This window comes from Gorilla gorilla, chromosome 9, assembly GCF_029281585.2.
Source record: "Gorilla gorilla gorilla isolate KB3781 chromosome 9, NHGRI_mGorGor1-v2.1_pri, whole genome shotgun sequence".
Lineage (NCBI taxonomy): Eukaryota > Metazoa > Chordata > Mammalia > Primates > Hominidae > Gorilla > Gorilla gorilla.
In genome coordinates, this window is record NC_073233.2 from 21,318,190 (window position 1) to 21,334,441 (window position 16,252).

The window sequence follows — 16,252 nt, forward strand, 5'->3', positions numbered from 1 at the left end:
ACAAGGAAGGGTTCCCTTACAGGTGTCAGAGCGAGCATGGTCCAGCAACACTTTGGTCTCTGACTTCTAGCCTACAGAACTGTGACACAATACATTTCCATTGTCTCAAGCCACACAGTTTGTGGTACTTTGTTACAGAAGACCTAGAAACTGATACAGGGAATTAAGAAGGAGCTGTTAGGATTCTGGACTGCCCATTCCTATTTCAAACATGGTGTCTGTCATTTTATGCTTCTCTTAAGTGTTTGCTTGAGAAGCAGTGTTTCGTTGGTAAACATGAAAACAACAGGTAGCGAGTTTTGAGAGTGTGTCATTTGGACACTTTCAGTTGATTTAAGTTGCAAATAACCAAAAACCTAAGTCTACTGGCTTAAATAACAAGGTTTATGGTTCACATAATGACAAAAGGCTAGAAGTGATGTGAAATTCCTGTGCAATTAATAGAGGGTTTGATCAAGGCTCTAACTCCATTTCTTTGCAGTTTTCTGTAGAGTTCTCATGTGTTGGTTTCTTCCTCCGGTTGGCTCTTGTTATGGTAGCAAAACAGATGTGATATCTTCAAGCTTCACACAGCGCTCTACTCAAAGTAGGGATGAATAGATGAATAGCTTTGACTTGGTATTCCCAGCCAAGGCCTTGAGGTTCTCACTGATTGGGCCACTCCTGAACCAATCTCTGCATGCATTGATTAACTGAGGCCTGTGTTATGAACCAAATGTGGCAGGAGGGAAGGATTTGCCCTGATTGGCTTACCCACTTTTTCCATTAGCCTTATTTACATAACAAAACATTTAAAAAATTTAGTGGCTGAAAACCACAACAATTTGTTTTCTCATGATTCTGTGGGTCAGGAATTTGGGTAGGGCTCAGCTGGGATGTTTCATTCTCTACCATGTGGTGTTGCCTGGGCTCACTCATGCACTTAGGGTAACTTGGCAAGTCAGCAAAGGGCCGGCTGGTCCTGGGTAAGGACAGCCACATGTCTGCTGGTTGAGGGGGTAGTTCGGTTCTCTTCTCTGTGTTCTTTCCAGCAAGCCAGCTTGGGCTAATTCACTTGAACATGTCATTCTATGAGAGTGAGAACAGCTGTAAGGCCTCTTGACATGTAAACTTGGGACTTGTGTGACATGATTTCTGCCACATTATATATTGGTCAAAGCAAGTCCCTACATATTTTTAAAAAAATAATTTCAAGTTTTATTTTAGATTCAGGGGGTACATGTGCAGGTTTGTTACGTGGGGATATTGCATGATGCTGAGGTTTGGGGTATGACTGATCCCGTCACTGAGGTAGTGAGCATAGTACCCAATAGTTAGGTTTTCAACCTTGTGCCCCTCTCTCCCTCTCCCTTTCAGTAGTTCCTAGTGTGTATTGTTGCCATATTTATGTTGATGGGTACCCAGTGTTTAGCTCCCACTTATAAGTGAAGACATGTGGTGTTTAGTTTTCTGTTCCTGCATTAATTTCCTTAAGATATTGGCCTCCAGCTGCATCCATGTTGCTGCAAAGGACATTATTTCATTCTTTTTTATGGCTGCATAGTATTCATGGTGTATGTGCACCACATTTTCTTTATTCAATCCACTGTTGATAGGCACCTCGGTTGATTCCATGTCTTTGCTGTTGTGAGTAGTGCTGTGATTAATATACAAGCACATGTGACTTTTTAGTAGGATTATTTATTTATTTATTTTTTTGGATATATACTCAGTAAGGGGATTGCTGGGTCAAATGGTAGTTCTGTTTTAGGATTTTTAAGAAATCTCCAAACTGCTTTCCACAGTGGCTGAACTAATTTACGTGCCCAACAATGGTGAATAAGCATTCCTTTTTCTCCACAACCTCACCAGTATCTGTTGTTTTTTGTTTTTCTTTAGTAATAGCCATTCTGACTGGTGTGAAATGGTATCTTACTGTGGTTTTGATTTGCATTTTTCTGATGATTAGTGATGTTGAAACATTTTTTCATATATTGGTTGCTTGTATGTCTTCTTTTGAGAAGTGCCTGTTCATGTCTTTTGCCCACTTTTAAATGGGGTTATTTGTTTTTTACTTGTTGAATTGGTTAAGTTTTTTATAGGTTCTGTATATATGTCCTTTGTTGGATACATAGTTTGCAAATATTTTCTCCTATTCTGTAGGTTGCCTGCTTACTCTGTTGATAGTTTCTTTTGCTGTGCAGAAGCTCTTTAGTTTAATGAGTTCCCATTTATCAATTTTTGTTTTTGTTGCCATTGCTTCTGAAGCAAGTCCCCACATCTTGATGTAAGTAGTTATAAAAATTTGTGATCATTTAAAATCTATCAGACCCACCCTTACAACTGGGGGAGGGGTAACCAATTTCACCCAAACCACATGCTTCTAAGCAGAACGAACATCATGGAGAAAGCTGGGTAGAGGCTGGAGAAGAGGCTGAAATCATGTTGTGGCAACTATACATTAATAAAACTGGCAAAAATGAAAAGAAATTAGGCTGTAGGGGGCTTTGTATGACATGCTTTGTATGACATGCTAAGCATACTTGATCTTCTAGGCTCATGATTCTTCATAGTTGATGAATATGATGCATTCCCATTAGTAAACATGATTCAAAAGTGATTTACCATGGCTGTGATTCTCATCATGAAGAGTCGGGGTGAGAAATGTTTCCTATAAGGACTGCATCAGACCTTCCATCTATTTGTGGGGAGGGTCATGGACTTACCTTAATTGTTACTCACAGTTCTAGGTGATGGGGAGTCACTGATGCCTTGATCCTGAGTGCAAGGCAGATTTTCTGCTTTTAGATCCAGTCTGAAGTTGCTCCTATAACAGTTCTGGGTTAAATTCACATAAACCTGCCTTCATTTCCCCCAGTGTGCACATATGCTGCTAGTTTGGGACTCTCCTGTTTCTAGCAGTACACTGTCTCCGTAAGCAACATTTCTTCCTGAAGTCCAAGTCCTTGGGGATCAGTCTACTCCTGAGTACTCACACACCGTTCTCATTGCCATGGCTTTATCCTGCTCTCTAGCCTTGACAAGAGCAGCCCCCATCTATCCAATGTGTTTTTGGACCTCAATTCGGCAAATGGCAACAATCCAATTCTTTTCTCTCCCAGAAGTCTCCTTCATATGTGCTCCACCTAACATGGTCTCCAATACCCAAACAAACATGAACATAAACTTACTGAGCAGGAGGAGGGTGATATCTTTGTGGCATTCAAGCTGCGGTTACAGTGTTCTGCCATGTGTACATATTCACCTCTGCTGTTGGGCTGAATACAAATTATACAAGAAACATGGGATTTCCCTTGTTTATGGAGAAAATGAATAACTAAATAAATTTATTGAGTAAATGAATTAATATGGATAAATAAGATAACCCTGTGCAGCATCCCTCTAGGATGAAAAAGCATAGTGACATGGAAAATGTTCCCTGGTGGACAACTTTTCTCCTCTTCACTCAAAGCCCAGGAAGGCACCAGTACAAGTGGTTATAAGGCATCTTAATCTTGGATCCCCTCCATACACTGGTGGAGAATACCTAAGCCAAGAGGAAGAGTTTAGAACAATGAAAATGTCTCTTAAATTGGGTAGGAATAAAGTTCCGAGCAATTCTTTGGCATACTGGAGCAGAGCAGGGATAAGGGTGGGGTAGATGGACGATAAAGAGAAAGAGTGTTGTAGGTGTGAGCTGGGAAGAGCCCCTTTGTCACCTCCCCAGGGGCCCTTCCTAATAGAAAATCTCACCGTGGAGCCCACAGCCTTGTTTCTGCAGGACTTCTGGCTGTGCCTCCCCATTGAGGAGTGGCTAGTTTACAAAAAGGACTTGAAGCCTTAAGTGTCTCTGACTTAATTCAGTGGCTGCTGCTCCATTTGGATAGCTCATTTCTGCTCCCATGCCTCATTAGAGGCAGCCCTTGCTCACTTCCATTTGGCTAACAAGCATGAGCAATGGAGGAAATGGAGGCTATTTACAGTAAATTATTCAATTAGAACCAGGAGCAACAGTAACTTCTACCATTGCCTCACAGGCCAATCCCAGGGCAGCTCAAGATCACTAGGATTGTTTAATCTGCAGAGTCCATTAGAGCTGTCAACAAGGGTAGTATGGAAAGCAGTTGAAGGGTGCGGCTTGACTTTAGCTGTAGAAGCAGTCCCAGTATGGGGAGGAGGTATCTGGGGGAGAAAATTAAGCAGGGAGAGGCAGCAAGGCTAGTCAGGCTGGCCTTCTTGCCTGCTCCTCAAGGACTTCTAACCCATTGGTTCTCACCACTCTTGGATGCACATTGCAATCTGCCTGGAGGGTTTTACAAAATGCTGATAACTGGGTTCCACTCCCCACCCAGATTCTAATTGAGTCAGTCTGGGAGTCAGGGTTAGGAAGCTCCCCAGGTGGGGAGGCTAAAAGGGAATGGAGAGATTTTACTATTTCACAGTGGAAAGCTGGAAAGACTCCTACAAAACCCAGCTTCTCAGGTGAAGAAACAAGAGGAAAAGGTCTCCTACCTGGCTTAGCAACAAAGAGAGGACCAAAAACTCTTGAGTTCTCAGGTCAATTAATTTTCCCATTTAACACTCTTCTTTCACTTACCAGTCATGTGACCTTTGCCAAGTCTCTGTTTTCTCATTTGTAAATGGGTATAGTCATTTATTCTACTTATTTCTTATTGCCACGGGGTCTGAGTTCATGAAGATGTTCCTGAAGATAGTAGGGGGAGAAGAAAGAGCAGAGATACATTTTTTAAGTGCAAGACTTTAGAAGAGATTATCTAAATCAATGATCCCCAACCTTTTTGGCACCAGGGACTGGTTTCATGGAAGATAATTTTTCCACAGACCTGGGTAGTCTGGGGGTCAGGGTTAGGAAGCTCCCCAGGTGGGGAGGCTAAAAGGAAATGGAGAGATTTTACTATTTCACAGTGGAAAGCTGGAAGGACTCCTACAAAACCCAGCTTCTCAGGTGAAGAAACAAGGGGAAAAGGTCTCATACCTGGCTTAGTGGCAAGGATGATTCAGGTGCATTACATTTATTGTGCACTTTCTTTCTGTTATTATTACACTGCAATATATAATGAAATAATTATACAACTCACCATAATGTAGAAACAGTGGGAGTCCTGAACTTGTTTTCCTGCAACTAGATGGTCCCATCTGGGGGTGATGGGAGACAGTGACACCCGAAGTGTGTTTCTTATGTCCAGTATACTCTGTAATCTCATTTTGGTTGCTGTCACTGCAGAAAATCCTGCTTCACAAAGGTAGGATGTTGGAAATGGAAGCAGGCTTTTCAATGCTTTTGTGGCAATCTCAGGATATCCCACCTTGACCTTAATCCAGAATGTATGTAGATTTTACATTGGCTCAAACATACTTTTAAGGCTACCATCATTTGCGATCTCAAGCAGTTGATCCCCTTCTAGCACGGACAAAGCTGACGCACCTGGCTTATTAAAAAATGGGTCACAGATCCATTCCTTCCCAGTTTGGGGGTTTTTGTGGTTGAAAAGTAATGCTCAAACTCTTTTGAAAGCTGAGATAGGTGATCATGCGTCAGCTTGGAGAAAGATGACCTGACTCAGTCTCTTTCAAAAATCTCTGCTAATGTTTGAAACATGTCAAAAATCCCAATGTTCACTTGTCACCCCCATAATTCCAGTTTGGCTTTGAATGCAGCCACTTTATCTGCCAACTTGAACACAGTTGTCGTTCTCCCCTGGCATGACAGATTGAATTTATTGAGCAGGTTGAATATACCACACAAGTAAGCAAGTTTTGTGACCCATTCTGTGTCAATGAAATGTGCTGCCAGTGGTGACTGGTTTTCTAAACGAAATCTCTGGAGTGGCTCTCATAGTTCAAAAACTCTGGCCAGTGATCTACCTTTAGGAAGCCAACTCTCTTCTGTGTATAAGAGAAGACATGTGTGCTCTGTGTCCATCTCCTCACAGAGCTGCATGAACAGATATGAATTAAGGGCATGTACTTTAATGTGGTTGATAATTTTAATCACATCCCACAAAACATTGTTAAGTTCAGGTGATATTTTTCAGCTAGCCAGCATTTCTCTATGGCTGACACAGTGCGTAGACTCACATTCAGAAGCAACCTCTTTGAACTGAGTAGTGAAACCAGAAAGCTGTCCAATCATGGCAGCTGCTCCACCCGTGCATATACTGACACCAAATGACCAACCCACATTTCCTGATATGTAATCATTCAAGGACTTGGATAGTTCTGCAACTGTGGTGTTGGTTGGCAGCAAAAGTGCATGTAACACATCCCCGTGCACATCCTCCTGAAAATATATTGCACAAAAGCAAGTGTTGTTGCCTTGTTGTCAACTTGGTAGACTTGTCAACGTGGATTGCATACCATGGTGACTCATTAATCCTCTCTAACAATTGTGCCTCAACATCCTCTGCTATTTCATCAATTCATCTAGTTATGGTGCTAGCTGAAAGAGGAACACATGCTACCTTTTGAACTGCAGCCTCTCCTAAAAGTTCATGAAATGTCCTTAGCAGCAGGTGGGATCAACTCTTCACCATTAGTAAAGGACTTCTTCACTTTAGCAATGCAATTAGTCACTAAGAATTATGCTCTTGGTGCAAACACATTTGATAAAGTGGTGGCCTTCAATTGCTTCTGTTTGGTATTATTCCATTTTCACACTGCTAATAAAGACATACCAGAGACTAGGTAATTTATTAAGAAAAGGTTTAGTGGACTCACAGTTGCATGTGGCTGGGGAGGCCTCACAATCATGGCAGAAGGCAAAACACATGTCTTTGATGGTGGTAGACGAGAGAGAATGAGAACCAAGCAAAAAGGGTTTCCCTTTATGAAACCATCAGATCTCATGAGATTTATTCACTACGATGAGAACAGTATGGGGAAACCACCCCCATGATTCAGTTATCTCCCACCAGGTCCCTCCCACAACACGTGGGAATTATGGGAGGTACAATTCAAGATGAGATTTGGGTGGGGATACAGCCAAACCGTATCATGTTCTTTGTGTTCACATTTCTTTCTTTGGAAAATGCCAAAGGCTTGTCTTTTAGCACAAGGTGCTTGGTCTCCCTGTTGTGAAGGAATTTGGAAGGTTTCATGGCTTCATTTGATAGCTGGTCACCGCACATTATACAAAGCATGCTTAGAGAATGTGAATCACCTGTTGCAATGAACCCATAATTTAAAGACTCTTGGTATTTTCTTTTAAATGCAGCTTTCTTTTTGTTGGCAGTCTTAGAGTCTTCTGCTATCTCATCATTTTGTCTTTCCCTCTTTTCAAAGAAGTTCTCCAGTGATGTTTGTTTTTTACTAATTTTGGCTAGGGTTAGCTTGTTGGCTTACCAAAACTGACTGAGATAAGCACACAGTGCAGAAAAGAGGTGCAGATGGAAGTGGTAAATAAAATAATGGGTGGGCCACATGCAGACTAAATAAGTGTCGGATTGTGACTTAAAGCCTGCCACTGAGGCAGCTGTACAATTGAAGTAAATCAACTCACTTGCCACTATACAGCCTGCCACTAAATGCAGCTTAATTGTCACTTGCCACTCACTGATAGGGTTTTGATATGTCTGCAAGCAATTGATTTATTATGGTCTCTGTGCAGTCAAACCTCTCTGCTAATGTTTATCTGTATTTGCAGCCACTCACCAGTGCTAGCATTGCTGCCTTGGCTCCACCTCAGATCATCAGGCATTAGATTCTCATAAGGAGGGTGCAACCTAGATCCCTCGCATGTGCAGTTCACAGTAGGGTTTGCACTCCTATGAGAATCTAATGCCACTGCTGATCTGACAGGAGGTGGAGCTCAGGCCACAATGTGAGCTATGAGGAAGGGCTGTAAATACAGACGAAGCTTTGTTCGCCCCACCACTCACCTCCTGCTGTGAGGCCCAGTTCCTAACAGGCCATGGACTTGTACCAGTCTGTGGCCCAGGGGTTGGGAACCCGTGATCTAAATGACAAGAGCGGGATAGACATGCATGAAAAATAGACATTCAAAGGACTCTACCTTTTAATTTTTTTCACCAAAGGGCTGCAGTAAAATCTGGTCTGAGTGTTGTGAAGTCTCTGATCAGGCTGCCTCTCTGCTTGCTGGAGTCAAATCCAGTCTCATTTGTCCGCTAAGGAGCCAATGGCCGTTTTGCCTCCTCATGAGCGGTCAGTTAGTCCGGGGCTAGCACATATCTAATTCATAGTTAACAAGGTTGTCAGATGAATGAGTATATGAACTCTTGGCTCCTTACAGACTTGGTTTCTGTCCCACCTTCCTCAAACTCCTAAAATGATGACCATGCCCATGAAAAGCTACAATCCCAACCATCATATACCCTTGTACTAACATGCTTCGCTATACTTCACTTTATTTTCAGCCTTAATGATTCCAAAGAGAATTATAATTTTTGATCCAAATGACTAAGGCACTCTCTTATACAGCCTGTAATTCCTTCCTTCCTTCCTTCCTTCCTTCCTTCCTTCCTTCCTTCCTTCCTTCCTTCCTTCCTTCCTTCCTTCCCTCCCTCCCTCCCTCCCTCCCTCCCTCCCTCCCTCCCTCCCTCCAATTATTGTTGAATTAAACCACAGGAATCTTAGCCACATACCTTGGAAGTCAGTATGTGAAGTCTTGTGTTGTTCTGCCCACTAAACTTTCATGCTCAAGGCACTTTGCCAACAGGCCCAAAGGGGATACTAAAGGGCTCATGTAGTTGACCTCATTTACCAGGACAGGAACATGTATTGGTTGCCATGAGCCCAAGGGTAGAGCTTCCTCTTCTGACCTCTTTATCCCTATAATAATGAGATAGAAGATGTAGGGGAAAATGCAAACTTGAGATGGCTAGAAGTGGAAGCCAGGGAGCCCATGGGTAACTATCCAGACAGTAGCCACAGAGGCAAGGTCTGTATACAGTTGGCAGCAGAGAGGTTTGAGATTAGGAAACAACTATGGGCGTGGGCCCCCCAGGCAAGATGGGAATGAAGAGGGGAGGGCAGGGAAGGGGAGGGGAGGGAAGGGGAGGGGAGGGAAGGGGAGAGGAGGGGAGAGAAGAGGAGAGGAGGGGAGGGAAGGGAAAGGGAAGGAAGGGAAAAGACTTCTTGTTTTTGTCCTGAGAAAGCTGCTTCTAGACTGGAACTAGCAATTAGGCTAGGACAGGTACCCAAGGCAGCTCTGAAGGTGACCTTGCCCAGGAAATCAGTGGCCCCAGCTATGAGGGTCAGAAGTCAGAGCTCATGGAGGCCTATGGTACATCCTTTGCACACCAGCCAAGGTTTCAGATTCTGGTCTGCTCTGTCCTACAGAGCAGCACTTGGCCCAGCAGAAGAGGTTTCTCCTCTAAGGAGGTTTCTCAACCTGACCCAGGATAACCAAACCCCTTAGTAATGAAACTTCTGCACTTTGGGTCCTCATCCTCCCCGGAACAGTGCTTGGGCATCAGAGGCAGCATGTTGAATTGCTGGTTCTGTCAAGGCAGCTTTGGGAGAAGCTCTTAAGCTTCTGGACACCTCCTGAAATGACTACTGGGAAATTAGTAGTATCTTGACTTGATAGGTTGGATGGCATGGAAGGTAGGGCTTTCCTGCAGACTTGACTGGGGCTGCTATCTTTGCTGCCAAAGCCCAAGGTCTCCACACACACAGTGTTCTCAGCCTTGACAATACTAGCATCTTCTTCCGCATGTCATCCCGTCTAGAAATTGCAGGAGCCTCTATTATGAGGGCAAAGCATTAGAAGCAAAACCCACTTGATTTCAGACATTAAAGCAGTAGCAAGCTAGCAGCCTTAGATCAGAGAATAGAGGCCAGCTGAATCCAGCTAAGAAGATAGGCCCTGGGTCTCTATGTACCTACCCAAGTACAGGCTGGTCTCAGGAAAATGTCCTTCTCTGGCTTGTCTTTTGGCACTAATAGGTCAAATTAGGCACTAATATTGATGACCTTGTGCAGATCACTCTCTCTCTCTGGGCCTCTGTCTTCTCACATGTCAGATGGAGCATTAAAACTAGATCAGTAGCCGGGTGCAGTGGCTTATGCCTGTAATTCCAGCACTTTGGGAGGCTGAGGTGGGGGGATTACCTGAGGTCAGGAGTTCAAGACCAGCCTGGCCAACATGGTGAAACCCCATCTCTACTAAAAATACAAAAATTAGCTGGTAGTGGTGGCACGTGCTGGCCTGTAATCCCAGCTACATAGGAGGCTGAGGCAGGAGAATTGCTTGACCCCAGGAGGTAGAGGTTGCAATGAGCTGAGATCACACCACTGCACTCCAGCCTGGGTGACAGAGAGAGACTCTGTCTCAAAAAACAAAACAAAACAAAACAAAAACAAACAAACAAAAAACTAGATCAGCTCAAAAGCTCTTGCAACCCTAATACTCTGAGAGCTCCTCCTTCTGTTCCCTGCTCAGCCTGGACCTGCTTCTGGCCTCCCTGTGTCCTCAGCCATTGCTATTCCTTCTCTCACCTGCCTTACATTCTTGAGCCTGGGTTTCCTTTGCTTATTTTCTCACTGTGACCCAGAGATAGCTCATCTTTGCTGTTTCTCTCTTGCTTGCCCATTAACCATCTGTACTTCGCTATTAGCGAATGTGTTCATTATACTTGGCATAGCTCTTAAGTGTTTCTGGAGCTCCTTCACAAAAATTCTGTCACTAATTTTCACAAAGGAACTTGACCTGGAAGAACCCCACACAACTCAGTCTCCAGGGGGCCTGTTTTAGTCACTGAACCTTAGGGCCATCTATTCTGGATTAAGGCTTATTTCTTCTTACCTTGACACATCTATATGAGCTGAACTAGTTTCACATGAAAACTTGCTTCCACAGGGAACTTTAAGAAATTACAGTGCTTTTAAAATAGGAGTTTATTAATCTCCTCTTCCAATATTAAAAGCTATTAACCAAATTATGTCTTGCTGGTTTGGGGGCTTTATAACCACAGAAATTAGACTGTATTGATGTGACTCTCTCTTAGTTGCTTAAAGGGCAAATTTCCAGGCTGACCCAGCTCGAAGCCTGCAATGCCTTGAATAATTTTTCTCCAGGGGTCTCTGAGTGGTCACTGGCTACAGCCCTCCCCCATCTCTACAGTCAGAAGCTTTCAAGGAGACTACAGTGATGAGAAGCAAGCTTCTCACAATTTATCAATCAGGTATGGAGAAGGACCATTGAAGAACAGGCCCCCAGAGTGTCAGTAGCTAGCCTAAGACATTGATTTTTAGAGCTGCAGAGGAGCAACTGGCTTCTGGGCAAGGCCTTGGACATGATCTCAATAAGGAAAAGTGAGGCAATGACTTTCTTGAGAGCAGAGGAAACTCAAGGACATGTTTTCCTCAGTCACTGAGGGAAAGCGTGGTGGGCAGGTACCTGTATTATTTGAGACTGGATAGTTTATAAAGAAAAGAGGTTTAGTTGACCCACAGTTCTGCAGGCTGTACAGGAGGCATGGTTGGAGAGGCCTCAGGAAACTTACAATCATGGCAGAAGGCAAAGGGGAAGCAAGCACATCTTCACATGGCTGACAAGAGAGAGAGGGAGAGAGAGAAGGGAGAGGTCTACACACTTTCAAACAACCAGATCTCATGAGAACTGTATCATCAAAATAGCAAGGGGGAAGTCCACCTCCATGATCCATTCACCCTCTACCTGATCCCTCCTCCAACACTGGGAATTACAATTTGACATGAGATTTGGGTGGGGACACAGAGCCAACCATATCATTCTGCCCCTGGCCCCTCCAAAATCTCACGTCCTTCTCACATTTCAAAACACAATCATGCCTTCCCAACAGTCCCCTGAAGTCTTAAGTTATTCTTGCATTAACTCAAAAGTCCAAGTCCAAAGTCTCATCTGAGACTGGGCAAGTTTGTTCCACTACCTATGAGCCTGTAAAATCAGAAACAAGTTAGTTACTTCCAAGATACAATAGGGGTATGAACATTGAGTAAATGCTCCCATTCCAAAAAAGAGAAATTGTCCAAAGCAAAGGGCTACAGGCCCCATGCAAGTCCAAAACCCAGCAGGGCAAGTCATTAAATCTTAAAGCTCCAAAATAACCTCCTTCTCTCCATATCTCACATCCAGGCCACACTGATGCAAGGGGTGGACTCCTAAGGCCTTGAACTGTTCCACCCTTGTGACTCTGCAGGGTACAGGCCTTGTGGCTGCTTTCATGAGCTGGTGTTGAGTGCCTGCAGATTTTCCAGGTGCACAGTGCAAGGTGTCAGTGGATATACCATTCTGGGGTCTGGAGAATGGTGGCCCTCTTTTCACAGCTCCACTAGGCAGTGCCCCAGTTGGGTATCTGTGTGGGGGCTCCAACCCCACATTTTCCTCCTGCACTGCCCTAGCAGAGGTTCTCCATGAGGGCTCTGCCCCTGCAGCAGACTTCCGCCTGGACATCCAGGTGTTTCCATACATCCTCTGAAATCTTGGCAGAGGCTCCCAAGCATCAACTCTTGATCTCTGCAAATCTACACACTTAACACCACGTGGAAGCTGCCAAGGTTTTACACCCCCTGGAGCAGTGGCTTGAGACATATCTGGGGCCCTTTTAGCCATGGCTGGAGCTGGAGTAGCTGCAATGAGGGCATCGTGTCCAGAGGCTGCACAGAGCAGTGGGGCCCTGGGCCTGGCACATAAAACCATGTTTTCCTCCTAGGCCTCTGGGCCTGTGATGGGAGGGGCTGCTATAAAGATCTCTGAAGTGTCTTCCAGGCATTTTCCCCATTGTCTTGGCTATTAGCATTTGGTACCTTTACTTATGCAAATTTCTGCAGCAGGCTTGAATTCCTCCCATGAAATGTTTTTTTTTTTTTTTTTTTCCTACCACATGGCCAGGGTGCAAATTTCTCAAGCTTTTATGCTCTGCTTCCCTTTTAAATATAAGCTCCAATTTCAGGTCTTTTTTTTTTTTTTTTTTTTTGCTTATACAAATGAGTGTAGGCTTTTGGAAGCAGCCGGGCCAAATCTTGAATGCTTTGCTGCTTAGAAATTTCTTCCACCAGATACCCTAAATAAATCATCTTTCTCAAGTTCAAAGTTTAACAGATCCCTAGAGCAGGGGCACAGTGCCACCAGTCTCTTCGCTAAAGCATAGCAAGAGTGACCTTTACTCCAGTTCCCACTAAGTTTCTTATCTCCATCTGAGACCTCCTCAGTCCAGACTTCATTGTCCATATTACTATCAGCATTTTGTTCACAACAATTTAACAATTCTCTAGGAAGTTCCAAACTTTCCCTCATCTTTCTGTCTTCTTCTGAGCTCTCCAAATTGTTCCAACCTCTGTCCCTTACCCAGTTCCAAAGTTGCTTCCACATTTTCAGGTATCTTTATAGCAATACCCCACTCTCAGTACCAGTTTTTTTTTTTTTTTTTTTTTGAGACAGGGTCTCACTCTGTCACCCAGGCTGAAGTGCAGTGGCATGATCTTGGCTCACTGCAACCTCTGCCTCCCGGGTTCAAATGATTCTCCCACCTCAGCCTCCTGAGTAGCTGGGACTACAGGTGCATGCCACCATGCCCAGCTAATTTTTGTATTTTTTGGTAGAGATGGGGTTTCACTATGTTGGCCAGGCTTGTCTCGAATTCCTGCCCTTAAGCGATTCACCTGCCTCTGCCTCCCAAAGTGCTGGCATTACAGGCATGATCCACCACACCTGGCCCAATTTTCTATATTAGTCTGTTCTCACATTTCTATAAAAACCTACCTGAGACTGGGTAGTTTATAAAGAAAGAAGTTTATTTGACTCACAGATCTGCAGGCTGTGCGGGAGGCATGGCTGGAGAGGCCTCAGGAAACTTACAATCATGGTGGAAGGTGGAGGGGAAGAAAACACATCTTTACATGGCTGGCAGGAGAGAGAGAGGGGGAAGGGGGAGGTGCTACACACTTTCAAACAGTCAGATCTCATGAGAACTGTATTGTGAGAATGGCAAGGGGGAAGTCCGCCCGCATGATTCAATCATCTCCCATTAGGCCCCTCCTTCAACACTGGGAATTACAATTTGACATGGGATTTGGGTGGGGACAAAGAGCCAAATGATACAATGTAGGTATATAGAAAGAGATTTATGAGGGACTGGAAGGTCTGGAAGCTGGAGCCCAGGTGGGCCAGTTGTGTAAATCCCAGTCCAAGCCTAAAGTCCCAAGAACTGGAGAGCCAATAGTGTAAGTACCAGTCTGCATCTGAAAGCCAGGGAAACAAAAGCGCTTATGTCCAAGTGCAGGAGAAGATGAATGCACCAGCTCAGACAGAGAGAATTCACCTTCCCTCTGCCTGTTTGTTCTATGCATGGCCTCGGCAGACTAGATGTTACCCACCCTCTTTGGGTGATCTTCTTTGCTCAGTCTACCCATTCAAATGCTAATCTGTTTCAGAAACATCCTCACAAACATGCACAGAAATAATGTTTTACCAGCTACCTGGGCATCCCTTAGTCCAGTCGAGTTGACATAAAATTAACCGTCAGAGTGCCCAAGGAGATACGACTTAAATGATGTTAGGAGACCAACCGCTTCCAAATATCTCTCATCTTTCCATGATGCTACCTACCATTGGGGCTTTGCATTTCTTGCTAGAGACCTAAGCTATGCCAAGCACAATCCTGGTGCTGAAAATACAAGTGAAATAAGACCTAGCTCCTGACCTTATGGAACTTCTGGCTTATTTTGGAGCTTGATAGGACTAGTTGGCTGTGAGGTTAAATTATAATAGGTGTAGGATGTCCCCCAGCATTTTGACTTAGGAACTGAGTGGAAGCTCTGAAATACTGATGTTAGTTACTTTCATACATGTTAGGAGGGAGTATCCCAGCATTTTTCAAAAGCCAGCACCTCTAGGCTCTGGGTCCATCCTCCTCCACCCTCTTGTTTTTCACTCTTGCATCAATTTGCTCCTTTACACTGGACCATTCTCATCAGCATGCAGACATGTCTGTTTTCTGCTATTTTTAATCCCTCTCTTTGACTTCTGACCTTACTGCTGCTGTTTTATAAAAAAGTTATCTCTGTCACTTTTTCCTTGCCTTTCATTCTCTCTCCACCTTACATCAGTCAGGCCAGTGAAATAGCTCTTGAAAAGGTCACTAAGGGTTCCCTTGTTGCCGAATCCAGGGGTTATATTTCTGGCTTCATCTTACTTGATATCTCTAGCATTTTTGACATAACTGGGTATTCCCTCTTTATCAAATTTATCTTGTTTTTTATGACTCCACTTCACTGGCCACTTTTTCTTAATTTCCTTTCCTGACCCTTCTTTTTCTTCTGAACCTCTAAATTTTAGAGAGCCCCACTGTAACTGCCCAAGGGGTTCACCTTGCCCACTGCCTAGACAGAGCCAATTTATCAAGATGGGAATTGCAATGGAGAAAGAGTAATTCATGCAGAGCCAGCTGTGCAAGAGACTGGAGTTATTTTTATTACTCAAATTAGTCTCCTGAAAACTCAGAGATCAGAGTTTTTAGGATAATTTGGTGGGTAGGGGGCCAGTGAATCGGGAGTGCTGATTGGTTGGCTCGGGGATGAAATCATAGGGAATCGAAGCTGTTCTCTTATGCTGAGTCGGTTCCTGGGCAGAGGCCACACAACGGTTGGCAGGTCCAGGTGGGGCCACCTGGTTGTTAGAAATGTGAAAACCTGAAAAGACAGCTCAAAAGGGCGATCTTAGGTTCACAATAGTGATGTTACCTTTAAGAGTAATTGGGAAAGTTGCGAATCTTATGACCTCTGGAATAATGGCTTGTAATATTTAGAATTCTGGCTCTTCTCATTCTGACTTGGTGGCTGGTGGCCTTTCATTCATTCTGCAAGAACAGTTTAGCTTTGGGGAAGGGCTTTATTTAAACTATAAGCTAAATTCCTCCCCAAGGCTAGTTTGACTTATGACCAGGAATGGATAAGGACAATTTAGAGGTTAGAGGCAAGATGGAGTTGGTTAGGTCTGATGTCTTTCCCTGTCATAATTTCCTGAATTATAATTTTGCAAAGGCAGTTTCACTGCCCCAGGCCCTCTACTCCTCTCTGCCCTCTTAATCTGAGTGAGCCTCTCTGCTTCCATGGCTTCAAATACTGCTGATGACTCCTAAATTTAGTTACCCTCTGAGCTCCAGATTTATAATTAAATTGCTTATTTGACATCTCTATTTAACACTTGGCATGACAGAAACAAAAATATTGATTTCTGTGAATAGTTAATTATCCACAAAACTGTGCATAGTTATCCTCCTGTGGATAAATAGTTAGCAAAACTCTTCCCTTC

General features: G+C 43.9%; 1 long non-coding RNA gene across 1 annotated transcript in view; it reads left to right on the forward strand.

Annotated features, from left to right (window-relative positions):
- Positions 1 to 16,252, forward strand: part of LOC134759329 (uncharacterized) — a 74,065-nt gene that overhangs the window by 21,595 nt on the left and 36,218 nt on the right. The window lies entirely within an intron of this gene.